At 40.6% G+C, this 13,160-nt stretch overlaps 1 pseudogene; it reads left to right on the forward strand.

Annotated features, from left to right (window-relative positions):
* Positions 1-13,160, forward strand: part of LOC118375025 (hydroperoxide isomerase ALOXE3-like) — a 38,131-nt pseudogene that overhangs the window by 6,467 nt on the left and 18,504 nt on the right.

The following is a 13,160-nucleotide window of genomic DNA, read 5'->3' on the forward strand; positions in this document are numbered from 1 at the left end:
AGCTCAAGTGCATCCTGTTTCCATTGATCAACCTTGAGATGTTTCTACAACTTGAATGGAGTCCACCTTTTGGTAAATTCAATTGATTGGACATGATTTGGAAAGGCACACACCTGTCTATGTAGGGTCCACAGTTGACTGTGCATGTCAGTGCAAAAACCAAGCCATGAGGTCGAAGGAACTGTCCGTAGAGCTCCGAGGCAGGAATGTATTGAGGTGCAGATCTGGGAAAGGTACCAAAACATTTCTGCAGCATTGGAGGTCCCCAGGAACACAGTGGCCTCCATCATTCATAAATCAAATCACATCAAATTTTTGTTGTCACATGCGCGAATACAACAGGTTTCTGCTGATCACTGCTTCTCGCCAAGAGCTGCCTGACCACATAGTTTAACTCCTAAGCAGCTGGACCCCAGGATTTACCACAGCTAAATCCGATCCAACACACAAGATCTCCCCAAGCCCCCTATACCCTCTGTTCCTGAACTACTATATGTGAGTCCGGACTTTTGGGATGTGCACTGCACAAGCCAGATGCCGAACAGGACTCCTTTCCCAAACACAAAGTTCCGATCCCCACCTTATCCCATCACTCCTCCACGATGGAATCACCATGCCTCCAACTTCAGGGGAAACCCGCTCCTCCAGCACCTGAAGTCAACCACGTACCTCCACTAAGAGCACCTGCTCTTCAGCGCCCTATGGACAACGTCGCCCCTACACCAAGAGCACTCGTTCTCCAGCTCGTTTACCTGACCATGGGACAGAAAATGTTTGTTCTAACACTCACAACTCTGGGCCTCCCATCCTATTCTAACCCTCTCTCGCTGGCTTTGTATTCATGTTAGCTGATAAAATTGCTGTACAATATGATCTTGTTGACATCTGATACACATTCAAATGTCATAAAAAATCAACACTGCAAAGCTCTCCCTGTCCTCTGCCATGCCCTGATTTTATTACCGCGGATGATATATGCATTACTGAGACATGTTTAAGAAAGACTGTTCTAAACACTGATAACCTTTCTGGATATAACCTTTTTCTGCAAGACAGATCTTCCAGTGGTGGTGGAGTGGCAATATTTACCAAAGATCACCTTCAGTGCTCGGTTGTCTTACAATTGGTTTTGCTGGTTTTCAGCATTAAGCATTCAAATAGCTCTTTGTTGATTGTTGCTGGTTGTTATTGTCCACCATCAGCACCGGCCTGTAACCTACTTGCCCTAAGCTCTCTCCTGGGCCCTTACAGTAAGTATGAATTTGTCCTGATAGGTGACCTAAACGGGACATGATTAAACCACCGGCCCAAGTCTTAAAACAATAGGACTCCTTAAATCTCTCTCAGATCATTACTAACCCCAAACACCCAGAAAAGGCTCCTCTCCTTGATGTTATCCTCACAAATAATCCTGAAGTCGAAGTCAATATTAAATGAATAATCCTTCATTACCAGCACACTGGAGAGGTTCCAACCAACTCAATGCACCAAGTACAATGGTCGATTAGGAGCTCTCTCTTCTGGGGCAGTCCCGTTATCCCTTATATTCTGGTTACAGACATGTTACATAGTTGATAGAGTTGGTTCTGGCATGTGTCTGGCACAGTCTCCTATCTTAACTGAAATAACTTATTCTGGGCGTTCTGCCAGATGGTCCTAAGGAGGGGGTCATGTCGCCCCACCTCATATCTTTACCAAGCACAGGCAGGAACCAAGGATTATTTATGACAGTAAGACAAGATGAACATTTTTAAGGCTCTCTCTTTACATTATAAAAATGTCCATCGCAGTATCATACTGGTGTTTTCTGTAATAACCTTAGTGATCACTGTTTCACGGCTGCTCAGTTAAATGACTTGTCCGGATTTGTCATAGACGCTTGGAAGGCAGCCACAGTGCTTCCTTTATTTAAAGTGAGAGCTCATGCTGATCCTAACTGTTATAAAAAGTGTTGGAAACACTTGTAGTATTCTCTCTGGTATGCAATCTGGTTTCCGCTCAGGTGATGGATGTGTCATTGATTACCATCTCTGAGGGTTTAGAGCTTGAGGTAGTCACCTCATACAAGTACTTGGGAGTATGTTTAGACAGTACACTGACCTTCTCTCAGCACATATCCAAGGCTAAGGTTAAATCTAGACTCGGTTTCCTCTATCGTAATCTCTTCTTTCACCCCAGCTGCCAAACTAACCCTGATTCCGATGACCATCCTACCCATGCTAGATTACGGAGACATCATTTATAGATTGTCAGGTAAGGGTGTTCTCAAGCCGCTAGATATTCTTTACCATTCGGCCATCAGACTTCCACCAATGCTCCTTATAGGACAAGTCACTGCACTCTAAACTCCTCTGTAAACTGGAAATCTCTGTCTACCCGGCGCAAGGCCCACTGGTTGATGGTTATTTATAAAAGCCGCTTAGGCCTCACTCCCCTCTGAGATACCTACTGCAACCCTCATCCTCCACATACTACCCATTCCCTTACAATAAAATCTTTAAAACTATGTTGAAGGTGTGGTCTGTACCTAGTGAACAAAGTATTAAACCCTCTGTACTGTTCCAAATGCCAAATTAAAGCTACATTCTGGAATTGAACAAACCTCCAGACGAGCTTCAATGCCATACAACACCTCTTCTGTGGCCTCCAACTGCTCTTAAATGCTAGTAAAACTAAATGCATGCTCTTCAACCGTTTGCTAACCAACTTCCCGACTAGCATCACTACTCTGGAAGGTTCTGACTTAGAATATGTGGACTACTATAAATACTTAGGTGTCTGGCTAGACTGTAAACTCTCCTTCCAGACTCATATTAAGCATCTCCAATCCAAAATGAAATCTAGAACCGGCTTCCTATTTCGCAACAACGCCTCCTTCACTCATGCTGCCAAACATACCCTTGTAAAACTGACTATCCTACTGATCCTTGACTTCAGCGACGTCATTTACAAAATAGCCTCCAACACTCTACTCAGCAAACTGGATGCAGTCTATCACAGTGCCATCCGTTTTTGTCACCAAAGCCCCATCTACTACCCACCACTGCAACCTGTATGCTCTCGTTGGCTGGTCCTCGCTACATATTCGTCGCCAAACCCATTGGCTCCAGGTTATCTATAAGTCTTTGCTAGGTAAAGCTCCCCCTTATCTCAGCTCACTGGTCACCATAGCAACACCCACCTGTAGCACGCGCTCCAGCAGGAATATTTCACTGGTCCTCCCCAAAGCCAACACCTCCTTTGGCCGCCTTTCCTTCCAGTTCTCTGCTGGAATGAATTGCAAAAAGCACTGAAGTTGGAGTCTTATATCTCCCTCACTAACTTTAAGCATCAGCTGTCAGAGCAGCTTACCGATCGCTGCAGCTGTACACAGCCCATCGGTAAATTGCCCATCCAGCCAACTACCTACCTCATCCCCATATTTGTTTTTGTTTTTCTGCTCTTTTGTACACCAGTATTTCTACTTGCACATCCTCATCTGCACATCTATCACTCCAGTGTTAATTGCTAAATTCTAATTACTTTGCCACTATGGCCTATTTATTGCCTTACCTCCTTACTTAATTTGCACACACTGTATACAGATTTTTCTATTGTGTTATTGACTGTACGTTTGTTTATCCCATGTATAACTCTGTGTTCGTTTTGTCGCACTGCTTTGCTTTATCTTGGCCAGGTCGCAGTTGTAAATGAGAAATTGTTCTCAACTAACCTACCTGGTTAAATAAATGTGAAATAAAAAATAAATAAATTGAAAAACAACAAAACAAACAGGCTCAACTTAGTCAACATTGAGAGAAAGTTGTTTGTTTGCTGGAATCAGTCTAACATGTCATCTATCTCTCTGTAGGTGATAGAGCTTGATGTATTCTGTCCTTCCTCCCTGGGCCATCTGGAGTTTGTGGTGCTGGAATCAGAGCCGTACCTCCCATTCTGCTTCCTCAACGATGACTGGTTCTGCTCTAAAGTAGTGGTGACCACACCAGAGGGAGACACAGTCAACTTCCCCTGTTACCACTGGATCTCAGGCAATGAGCGGCTGATGTTCAGGGAGGCCACTGGTCAGTATGTTGGTATATAGATCATTGTCTAGGTTAAGTTGTGAGTAGACCTGCTGTGCCTATTATACATCAGCTCGCTGAATGTCATTTGAAGTTTATTATGAAATGTGTCAAACGGGCCATTTTTATGGAATAATAATATACTTTAAATGGTTTAAGATGTTGATCAATCCTCCTAAAACATGACAATAATCACACTTTATGGCATTTTGTTGATAAGGTAAACTGATATTCAATGAGACCTGGCCAGAGGCCATAGAAGAGAGAAAGAAGGAGCTGCAGAGTCGGCAAAAGGTGTACCGGTGAGAGGCTGGTTCTGAGATCTTGAAACTCAACTCCTAAGATGCAGAAACAATTCAAAACAACATCCAAATGCTTTTGAATCAGCACTTTTAGAGAGCAATGAACTAAAGTGGTACAAACACGAAAGTAACAAAATGTGCACCTACTGTCTTTTAAACACACTATTGGGACCAAAGTTATTATAGTAAACTAAAACTGAAACAAAAATTTATCATGAAAAAACTATTTCCTAAACTGAAATAAAATGATTAAGAAATCAGTTTGAAAGACTATACTGAAACTATTATATTTGCCTCTAAAACAAACTAAAACAAAAATCATCAAATTATGTTCAGCTGTAGTTTGTTTCTCTACTAAACTTTGGGCAAAAATCGAAATGGCTTTTAAAAGTTCTGAATCGGATGGGTAAATTCTGCCAGGAAAATGGTGACATTTCAAATAGGCAGCTAGTGCACCACTTTTACTAGCTCTTAGTAGCTGACACATGTGCAATGACTTCATTTGATGTTTTTCCCCTCTTTCTGTCAGGTAAAGGTACTTTATTCTTCTTACGGTAGTCAGTTTAATAATGTTGACATACTGCTTTACTCATCTCATGTATATATTGTATTCTCTTCTACTGTATTTTAGTCAATGCAACTCTGACATTGCTCGTCCTAATATTTATATATTTCTTGATTCCATTATTTTACCTTTAGATGTGTGTATTGTTGTGAATTGTTAGATACTACTCTACTGTTAGAGCTAGGAACACAAGCATTTCGCTACACCGCGATAACATCTGCTAAATATGTGTATGTGTCCAATAAAATGTGGTTTTGACTACTAAGGTTAAATAAAAGCATTGGATTGCTGTTAACATGGACAAGTCACATTGAGATTGACTTCATAATTTAAATATAACCGAGACTATGACCTGACCCATCACCTTATTTAAAACTGCCCCCAGTGGCAAGATTTGAAATCCCCCAAAAACACTCAAACTATAGTCCAACAACACATAAATGTCTTCTAGCCTCCCACGCCTAGGCTACTTTCTGTCCCTTACACAAAAACTAAAACCAAAATAATATAAAATGAAATAGAAATGTTTTTAATCAAATGAAAACAGAATCTAAACTAGAAAATTAAGCCTGAAAATGAATTGAAACTAAACAGGTTATTATTATTTCTTTGTTTAAATATAAAAAATAAAAACAAATAACTATAATAGCCTTGTTTGGGACTGAGCCCTATGTACGTACCGTTTAATCCCAGCAATATCGAAGCTCTCTTGCACATGTTTTATGTGGAGTGAGGATGTGTTTCCTCAGCTGTCCAGTCAAAAATATTGTTTTAACAGTCTAGATGAAAATAATAAATGACGACATCTTCAAGTAACAATTATGTAAATGCGACTTATCCTCCAATGGAGACTTGTTTATAAGTGCCTATTTGTCCATTTATGTACAGATGTTTATGCGTACAGATGTAATGTATTATAGATCACACCTCTACTGCACCATGTTTGACTATGATTGATTTTAGTGTCTCAACTCAATTTGAGTGGTCCACAATGTATTAAAAAAACAGTAGTGTATAGTTGTAGCATTTGTGGAATGACACATCATTTTTTCTAAACTATAAACTCTAAACTCCAAAGAAACAAATAACTCTTAAACACAGATACATTCATGTGAAGTCACCTAAGCTACCATTTTGTATGTAATGGTGAATGACAGGCTGTGTATCCCGTCTTGATTTACCGTGTCTGTTCCCTTCAGCTGGAGTATATATGCCGAGGGTCTACCCCAAATAATGGAATGTGACAGTGCTTCTGATCTCCCTGCTGAGGTCCGCTTCTCTTTCACCAAGGACTTGGAGTTCAAGTTCACAGCAGTCGAAGCGTAAGTTGGAGCACTGGTTTTCAAAATGGTTTTGCTTACTGTAAAACAGTCACATTTTGCTCTTCCCAGAGTACCCCTGACGTATCCCCCCTCGTGTGCATTTTACCTGTAGGCCTATGCTCTTGTGAGTCTTCGCCAGTACCACCTGAGTATAGGCCAAGTATCCCCAGGGGAACATGGAAACCAGGTTGAGAACCATAAGAGGCAGGAAATGAATTAGAAAATGAATTAGATATTTATTCATCTCTATTGGCATATCCCCAATACACCTTTAAAAATACTTCCTTTACGGTGAGATGAGATGTGATTGTCCTACACCAGTTCAGGTAATTGTGATATTATGAGATGTTGGGAATGTGGCCATCAGGTTTGTGGTGGAACGTGGATTATAGGAATGATGCCAGTAATAACACCCTCAGGCAAGGTTTTCCTAAATGAATTAAAAACTCCTAAATGAGTTTTTAGCCACTCAAATCATGCCTGAAATCATATCAAATAACAAGCCCATTAACCATTTAGCAGACATTATAACCAAATAGCTGAACTTTTCACCAAATCAAATGCCGATTGACACATAATATTAAGGATATGTGGCCTGTGAATGAGTCGATCACCCTAGGGGGAGGATGTTGAAGAGTAGTGGACCTAGCACAGAGCCCTGGGGGACATCCTGGCATTGTTAGCAACATTCTCTAATCAACTGCACCATCTTTCTCATGTTGAAGTCAAGTTCCTCCTCTATCCTGGCAGATTGTTGTCACTCAAACTAGAAACCCATTCCACCAACAAGAAACAATGGAAGAGCCTAGATGAACTCAGTCACGTTTTCAATGGACACAAGACTGACGTCTATGGTAAGTTGGTCTCAGTCTTTAAAAAGGCAGCATTCAAATAGCTCACTGGAATCATTAGCATCTCATTATTATTTTGCACAAAGTTTCATTTTACAAATGATGATTTTGTTTTTTTCTAGAATATGTCGAAAAGAACTGGAAGGAGGATGAGTTTTTTGGGTACCAGCTTCTGAACGGCATCAACCCCATGATGATCCATCGCTGCTCCAAGCTTCCAGAGAACTTCCCCGTCACAGAAGACATGGTGAAGGCTTCCCTTTTCGGAAAAAACCTTGAAGCAGAAATTCAGGTTTGTAAAAATGGAGTAATGTATGTCATTCATCGTTCTGTTATTGCTCTAGTGGTTTCTTCCTCGGGAAATTGTGTGTGGTACAGTACAATATGTTGTACATTGTGTCAGTACACTTCCTTTGGCATGGTGGTGTTGTTGGCAACATCTGCCTCCCTTACTCATTAATGTCCTAACCTAAACAGAAAGGCAACATCTTCCTGGTTGACTACAAGCGTCTACATGGAGTGACAGCAAACGTGATCCACGGGAAACAGCACTTCTTGGCTGCTCCTCTCTGCTTGCTCTATGTGACCCCAGAAGATAAGCTCATTCCCATCGCAATCCAGGTACATCTCACATAAGAATGAGATCTTTACTTCCCAAACCCAAACTAAATCATCTTAACAGAATGTCACTGGGAGTTCTCTTGAACCAAAAGGAGTCCCATAAATGGACATAAAAATTGCCCAGAAATGAACTAATAAACTAACCAGAAAGAAAAAAGCATGAGCAAAAGCATATACTGTTAGCCTAAAACTAAGGATTTGGGGGTTTCATGATTGATGTTATATCCTCTGTCTGCATGAACCATACAGGCAACACTCGTTTAAGAAAACAACTATAAAAACTTCCGTATGTCTTTAAATTGTAACAATATACACATTCTCAATTAATGAAGCAAGCCATGATTGTTCTGCTTCCTTTCACAGCTGAAGCAGGAGCCTGGAGAAGACAACCCCATCTTCCTTCCTACTGACTCTGAGTATGACTGGCTTCTGGCCAAGATCTTTGTGAGGAGCGCTGACTTCGCTGAACATGAGCTGAACTTTCACCTGCTGAGGACTCACCTGCTGGCTGAGGTGTTCGCCGTGTCGACACTGCGTAACCTACCAATGGTGCATCCCATCTACAAGGTACATACCTACTGCTGTGCACGCAGACACTGAGTATGTTTTCAACTGTTATAACACTACAGTTGTGTGAGTTTTCATTTTCCTATTAACTCAATACTTTTAACATGATTAAGAGAACCTGACGTATTTGGAATTAATGTATTCATTGTATGTATTTTTTTGTAATTGAAACAAGCAGTAGGTTGTTTGTAGTACAGTACAATACATAGCATTTTTAGGTGTGAATTTCATGTATGATCGTTCCATCTTTCTCCATAGCTCCTGATCTCTCACTTCCGCTACACTCTGCAGATCAACACTCTAGCTAGACAGGCCCTCATATCAGAGAATGGGCTGTTCACAGAGGTACTGCCTATTCCATTCTTATAATGTTCTATAATACGTTAATACATGTGGAATGTCACAATGCTAGTGGAAACTGATTCAAAAGCATAAGAGAGCTCTGTGTTCAAAAATAAGCACCCTGCTTTCCGTATGCTAATAAATGCACCGCTGATACAATCCATTTCCACTAGCATTGTTACATTCTCCAAAAATGATTATTCTGGACGTTCCAAAATGACCAGCTAACTTATTTAAAAACTGTTTGGATTAAACAGCGTGAAGTACATCTAAAACAAGGCCTTCTAAACACTATACGGTTATACAATCGTAACTTTTGTTACGTGCCCCAGCAAAAATGTCACTCAAACAGAAGGGGGAACTAACAGAGTCACTGACCAACGACCAAAACAAAACAGGTGGGGTTTTAGGAGGGCTTCTGAAAGACACTCATGGGGGTGTCCACTGAAAGTTGACTAGCAACAACAACTGGAACCTAAAAGACACCCACCATGAGCTCCGACAAAATTTGCCCAAGAAGAGGCAAACAAAAGAAAAACCCACATCAAACGTACAGACAGGAAGCAAACCAAAAAGGTGGAGCAAAACGAAAATCAGGAATATTTTTCTAGAACTCATATAGGGAGCACCACACCTAAAGGTGTTGACCCTCCACATATCTCAAGACATCTGGAGCACTGGGCCACCCATTCTTAAATAGCACCTGGGCCAGCACCGTGAAACACCTTCCCACTAACAAGATGGCAATCAGCACAGGTGTAACACATACTGTCTAGTGAGGTGACACAAATCAGTGCGCCCTACATGCTAACGAGCTATACTGTAAATTGTCAGGCTGAAAGTCCAACCTCAAAACATAAATGGGAAAATCAAAGCTTGTAACACATTTGACACTGAGCTGGTTATCGTTTTGAGATGTACACCTAGCGACACATACCGCGGTAGAGTAAATTGATCATCAGGCTGAAGTGTCAGGCGTTGTTGTGATACATCTCGAACCTCTAGAGTAAACGGGAGGCTTGCCAGGTTGCCAACAAATACCAATGCAGCGCAATTTGAGGGCAAAACAACTGTCAAGTAAATATTATTGATCAACTTTATCTGTCTATTTTGTCTCCAAATGTTTATTGAAAACATAAATACATTTGCACAATAAGCACTTGTCTCTCAAATATATCATCAGGCTGAACTAGATAGGCGTTGTATCCATATTAGCGACACATATTAGCATAGATGTGAAAGTTTAAACACCTGAAAACAAGACATGGTATCAGGACAAAATGCAACTAGCTGAAACAAGCCACCTGTGATTACATGGTAGCTTCTTGTCATTGAAGTGCTATCTGACCGTTCAGACTCATAACACACAGCCATCTATGCGTGTGCATCATTTTTGTGATATCAGGCAACCTGCCTTTGTCGCTTAAACCACAGAGCTGCTCTGACGTCTGTCATTAACAAGTTCTGTCATTGATAACCCTGTTTGATATTTAAAACACTGATCACCATTAGAACCCAACTGCATGTCCAATTATGAAAATGACACAAAGAGAAGTGACAGGTTTTCTCACTGATTACATAAACCATGTTTCCATCCAACCATCATGAGGCTGAATTAAACAGGCTTGAAAACAGCACATTTTGCAATAAAAAAAAAAAACTATATAAATAAATAAACCCTCAACAAGGGTGATATTTTGCTCTGTGAAATAGATTATGCCATGATTAAAAAAAAGGTGAACTATCCCTTTAACCCATCTTGAAGAATGCCAGTATAGGAGGTGCAGGGATGGTGGAGTTCCTGATATCATTGACCAACAGCTGCCCTCTGTATGCCGGAGGACATCACAGCACGTGGTCTGGAGTCAATCCCCAACTTCTTGTACAGGGAAGATGGACTCAGGTTGTGGGACATCGTTCACAGGTAGTTTGTGTACAAGTCTCTTGAGTTTTGTGGTGAAAAAAATTTGACAGCACAATTAGATTTGTGCATTATAAGGAGGCTAGTTCATGCAGCTACATTTTTGCTCAGTTTACTAAACTGTAGTCTAGTCGTTCCTCCAAAGTAAATCATGCTGCCAGATTATAATGACTTACGGTCTTTTTGCAAAGATTTTGCTCTTTTGCACTATGACAATGTAGCCCATAATATGGTGCTGGGTCATTCCATGAAATGAGGTCTTTTGTATCCCTTTGATATTTTTTAATTTATAAAAAAGCTATATAAATAAATAAACCCTCAACATGGAAATTTTCAATCCATTCAACAAAGTGTTTTTAACGTGAAAAACTATCCATTTTAACATGTCCATCTTGAAGAATGCCCTCCAGGGATTTTGGATGTTCTCTGTGCATGGCCTCTTGACTTCTAGGAAGATTTTAACATGTCCCTCTGTGCATCCTCTGAGGACATCTAGGAAGATTTTAACATGTCCCTCTGTGCATCCTCTTGACTTCTAGGAAGATGGACTCATGTCCCTCTGTGCATCCTCTGTGACTTCTGAGTTTTGTGGTGAAGATTTAACATGTCCCTCTGTGCACTGTGACTTCTAGGAAGATTTTAACATGTAGATTTGTGCATCCTCTGTGACTTCTAGGAAGATTTTAACAGTTTACTCTGTGCATCCTCTGTCAAAGTAAATCATGCTGCCCTCTGTGCATCCTCTGTGACTTCTAGGAAGATTTTAACATGTGCATCCTCTTTGCACTATGACAATGTAGCCCATAATATTGGTGCTCTGTGATTCTAGGAAATTTTAACATGTCCTCTTGCATCCTCTGTGACTATTTTAGGAAGATTTTAACATGTCCCTCTGTGCATCCTCTGTGACTTCTAGGAAGATTTTAACATGTCCCAAAGTGCATCCTCTGTGACTTCTGAAGATTTTAACATGTCCTCTGTGCATCCTCTGTGACTTCTAGGAAGATTTTAACATGTCCCTCTGTGCATCCTCTGTGACTTCTAGGAAGATTTTAACATGTCCCTCTGTGCATCCTCTGTGACTTCTAGGAAGATTTTAACATGTCCCTCTGTGCATCCTCTGTGACTTCTAGGAAGATTTTAACATGTCCCTCTGTGCATCCTCTGTGACTTCTAGGAAGATTTTAACATGTCCCTCTGTGCATCCTCTGTGACTTCTAGGAAGATTTTAACATGTCCCTCTGTGCATCCTCTGTGACTTCTAGGAAGATTTTAACATGTCCCTCTGTGCATCCTCTGTGACTTCTAGGAAGATTTTAACATGTCCCTCTGTGCATCCTCTGTGACTTCTAGGAAGATTTTAACATGTCCCTCTGTGCATCCTCTGTGACTTCTAGGAAGATTTTAACATGTCCCTCTGTGCATCCTCTGTGACTTCTAGGAAGATTTTAACATGTCCCTCTGTGCATCCTCTGTGACTTCTAGGAAGATTTTAACATGTCCCTCTGTGCATCCTCTGTGACTTCTAGGAAGATTTTAACATGTCCCTCTGTGCATCCTCTGTGACTTCTAGGAAGATTTTAACATGTCCCTCTGTGCATCCTCTGTGACTTCTAGGAAGATTTTAACATGTCCCTCTGTGCATCCTCTGTGACTTCTAGGAAGATTTTAACATGTCCCTCTGTGCATCCTCTGTGACTTCTAGGAAGATTTTAACATGTCCCTCTGTGCATCCTCTGTGACTTCTAGGAAGATTTTAACATGTCCCTCTGTGCATCCTCTGTGACTTCTAGGAAGATTTTAACATGTCCCTCTGTGCATCCTCTGTGACTTCTAGGAAGATTTTAACATGTCCCTCTGTGCATCCTCTGTGACTTCTAGGAAGATTTTAACATGTCCCTCTGTGCATCCTCTGTGACTTCTAGGAAGATTTTAACATGTCCCTCTGTGCATCCTCTGTGACTTCTAGGAAGATTTTAACATGTCCCTCTGTGCATCCTCTGTGACTTCTAGGAAGATTTTAACATGTCCCTCTGTGCATCCTCTGTGACTTCTACTTTTCACCATTTTAAAGCTTTAGTTATTTTGTTGCTTTGATAAAGTAATTTATGAAGATTATTATATATTTCACATTATTAGTGATTAATTAAGTTTAAAAAAACTGTTCCTAATTTTAAGACCAATCCTGTTAAGTGAACTGAACTATTTTTAAAATGGTGACCCAATTTTATGTTAACTATTTTTTCCGTAAAGAAACACTGAACATCTAGTCAAATCATAACCATTTGACTAGATGTCATAAGCATAACACTTCAACCCAGTTACCCATAGACAGACAGGCTGCAAATGTTTTCACAATTATAATTATTTTTAAATGAAGCTTCCATTCCTGGGTCGCATGTCTTTTCAGTTCGCTGCAGCTAGCGACTGCAACATGCTGCAACAAACACTCAAACACTCAAACAGGACAGTTATATCTCCATCTCATCATTCAAAGTCTCAATCATGGACACTTACTGACAGTCGTGGCTGCTTTGCGTGATGTATTGTTGTCTCTACCTTCTTGCCCTTTGTGCTGTCATCTGTGCCTAGTTAAATATATTAAACA

This window comes from Oncorhynchus keta, unplaced genomic scaffold (genome assembly GCF_023373465.1).
Source record: "Oncorhynchus keta strain PuntledgeMale-10-30-2019 unplaced genomic scaffold, Oket_V2 Un_scaffold_5722_pilon_pilon, whole genome shotgun sequence".
NCBI lineage: Eukaryota > Metazoa > Chordata > Actinopteri > Salmoniformes > Salmonidae > Oncorhynchus > Oncorhynchus keta.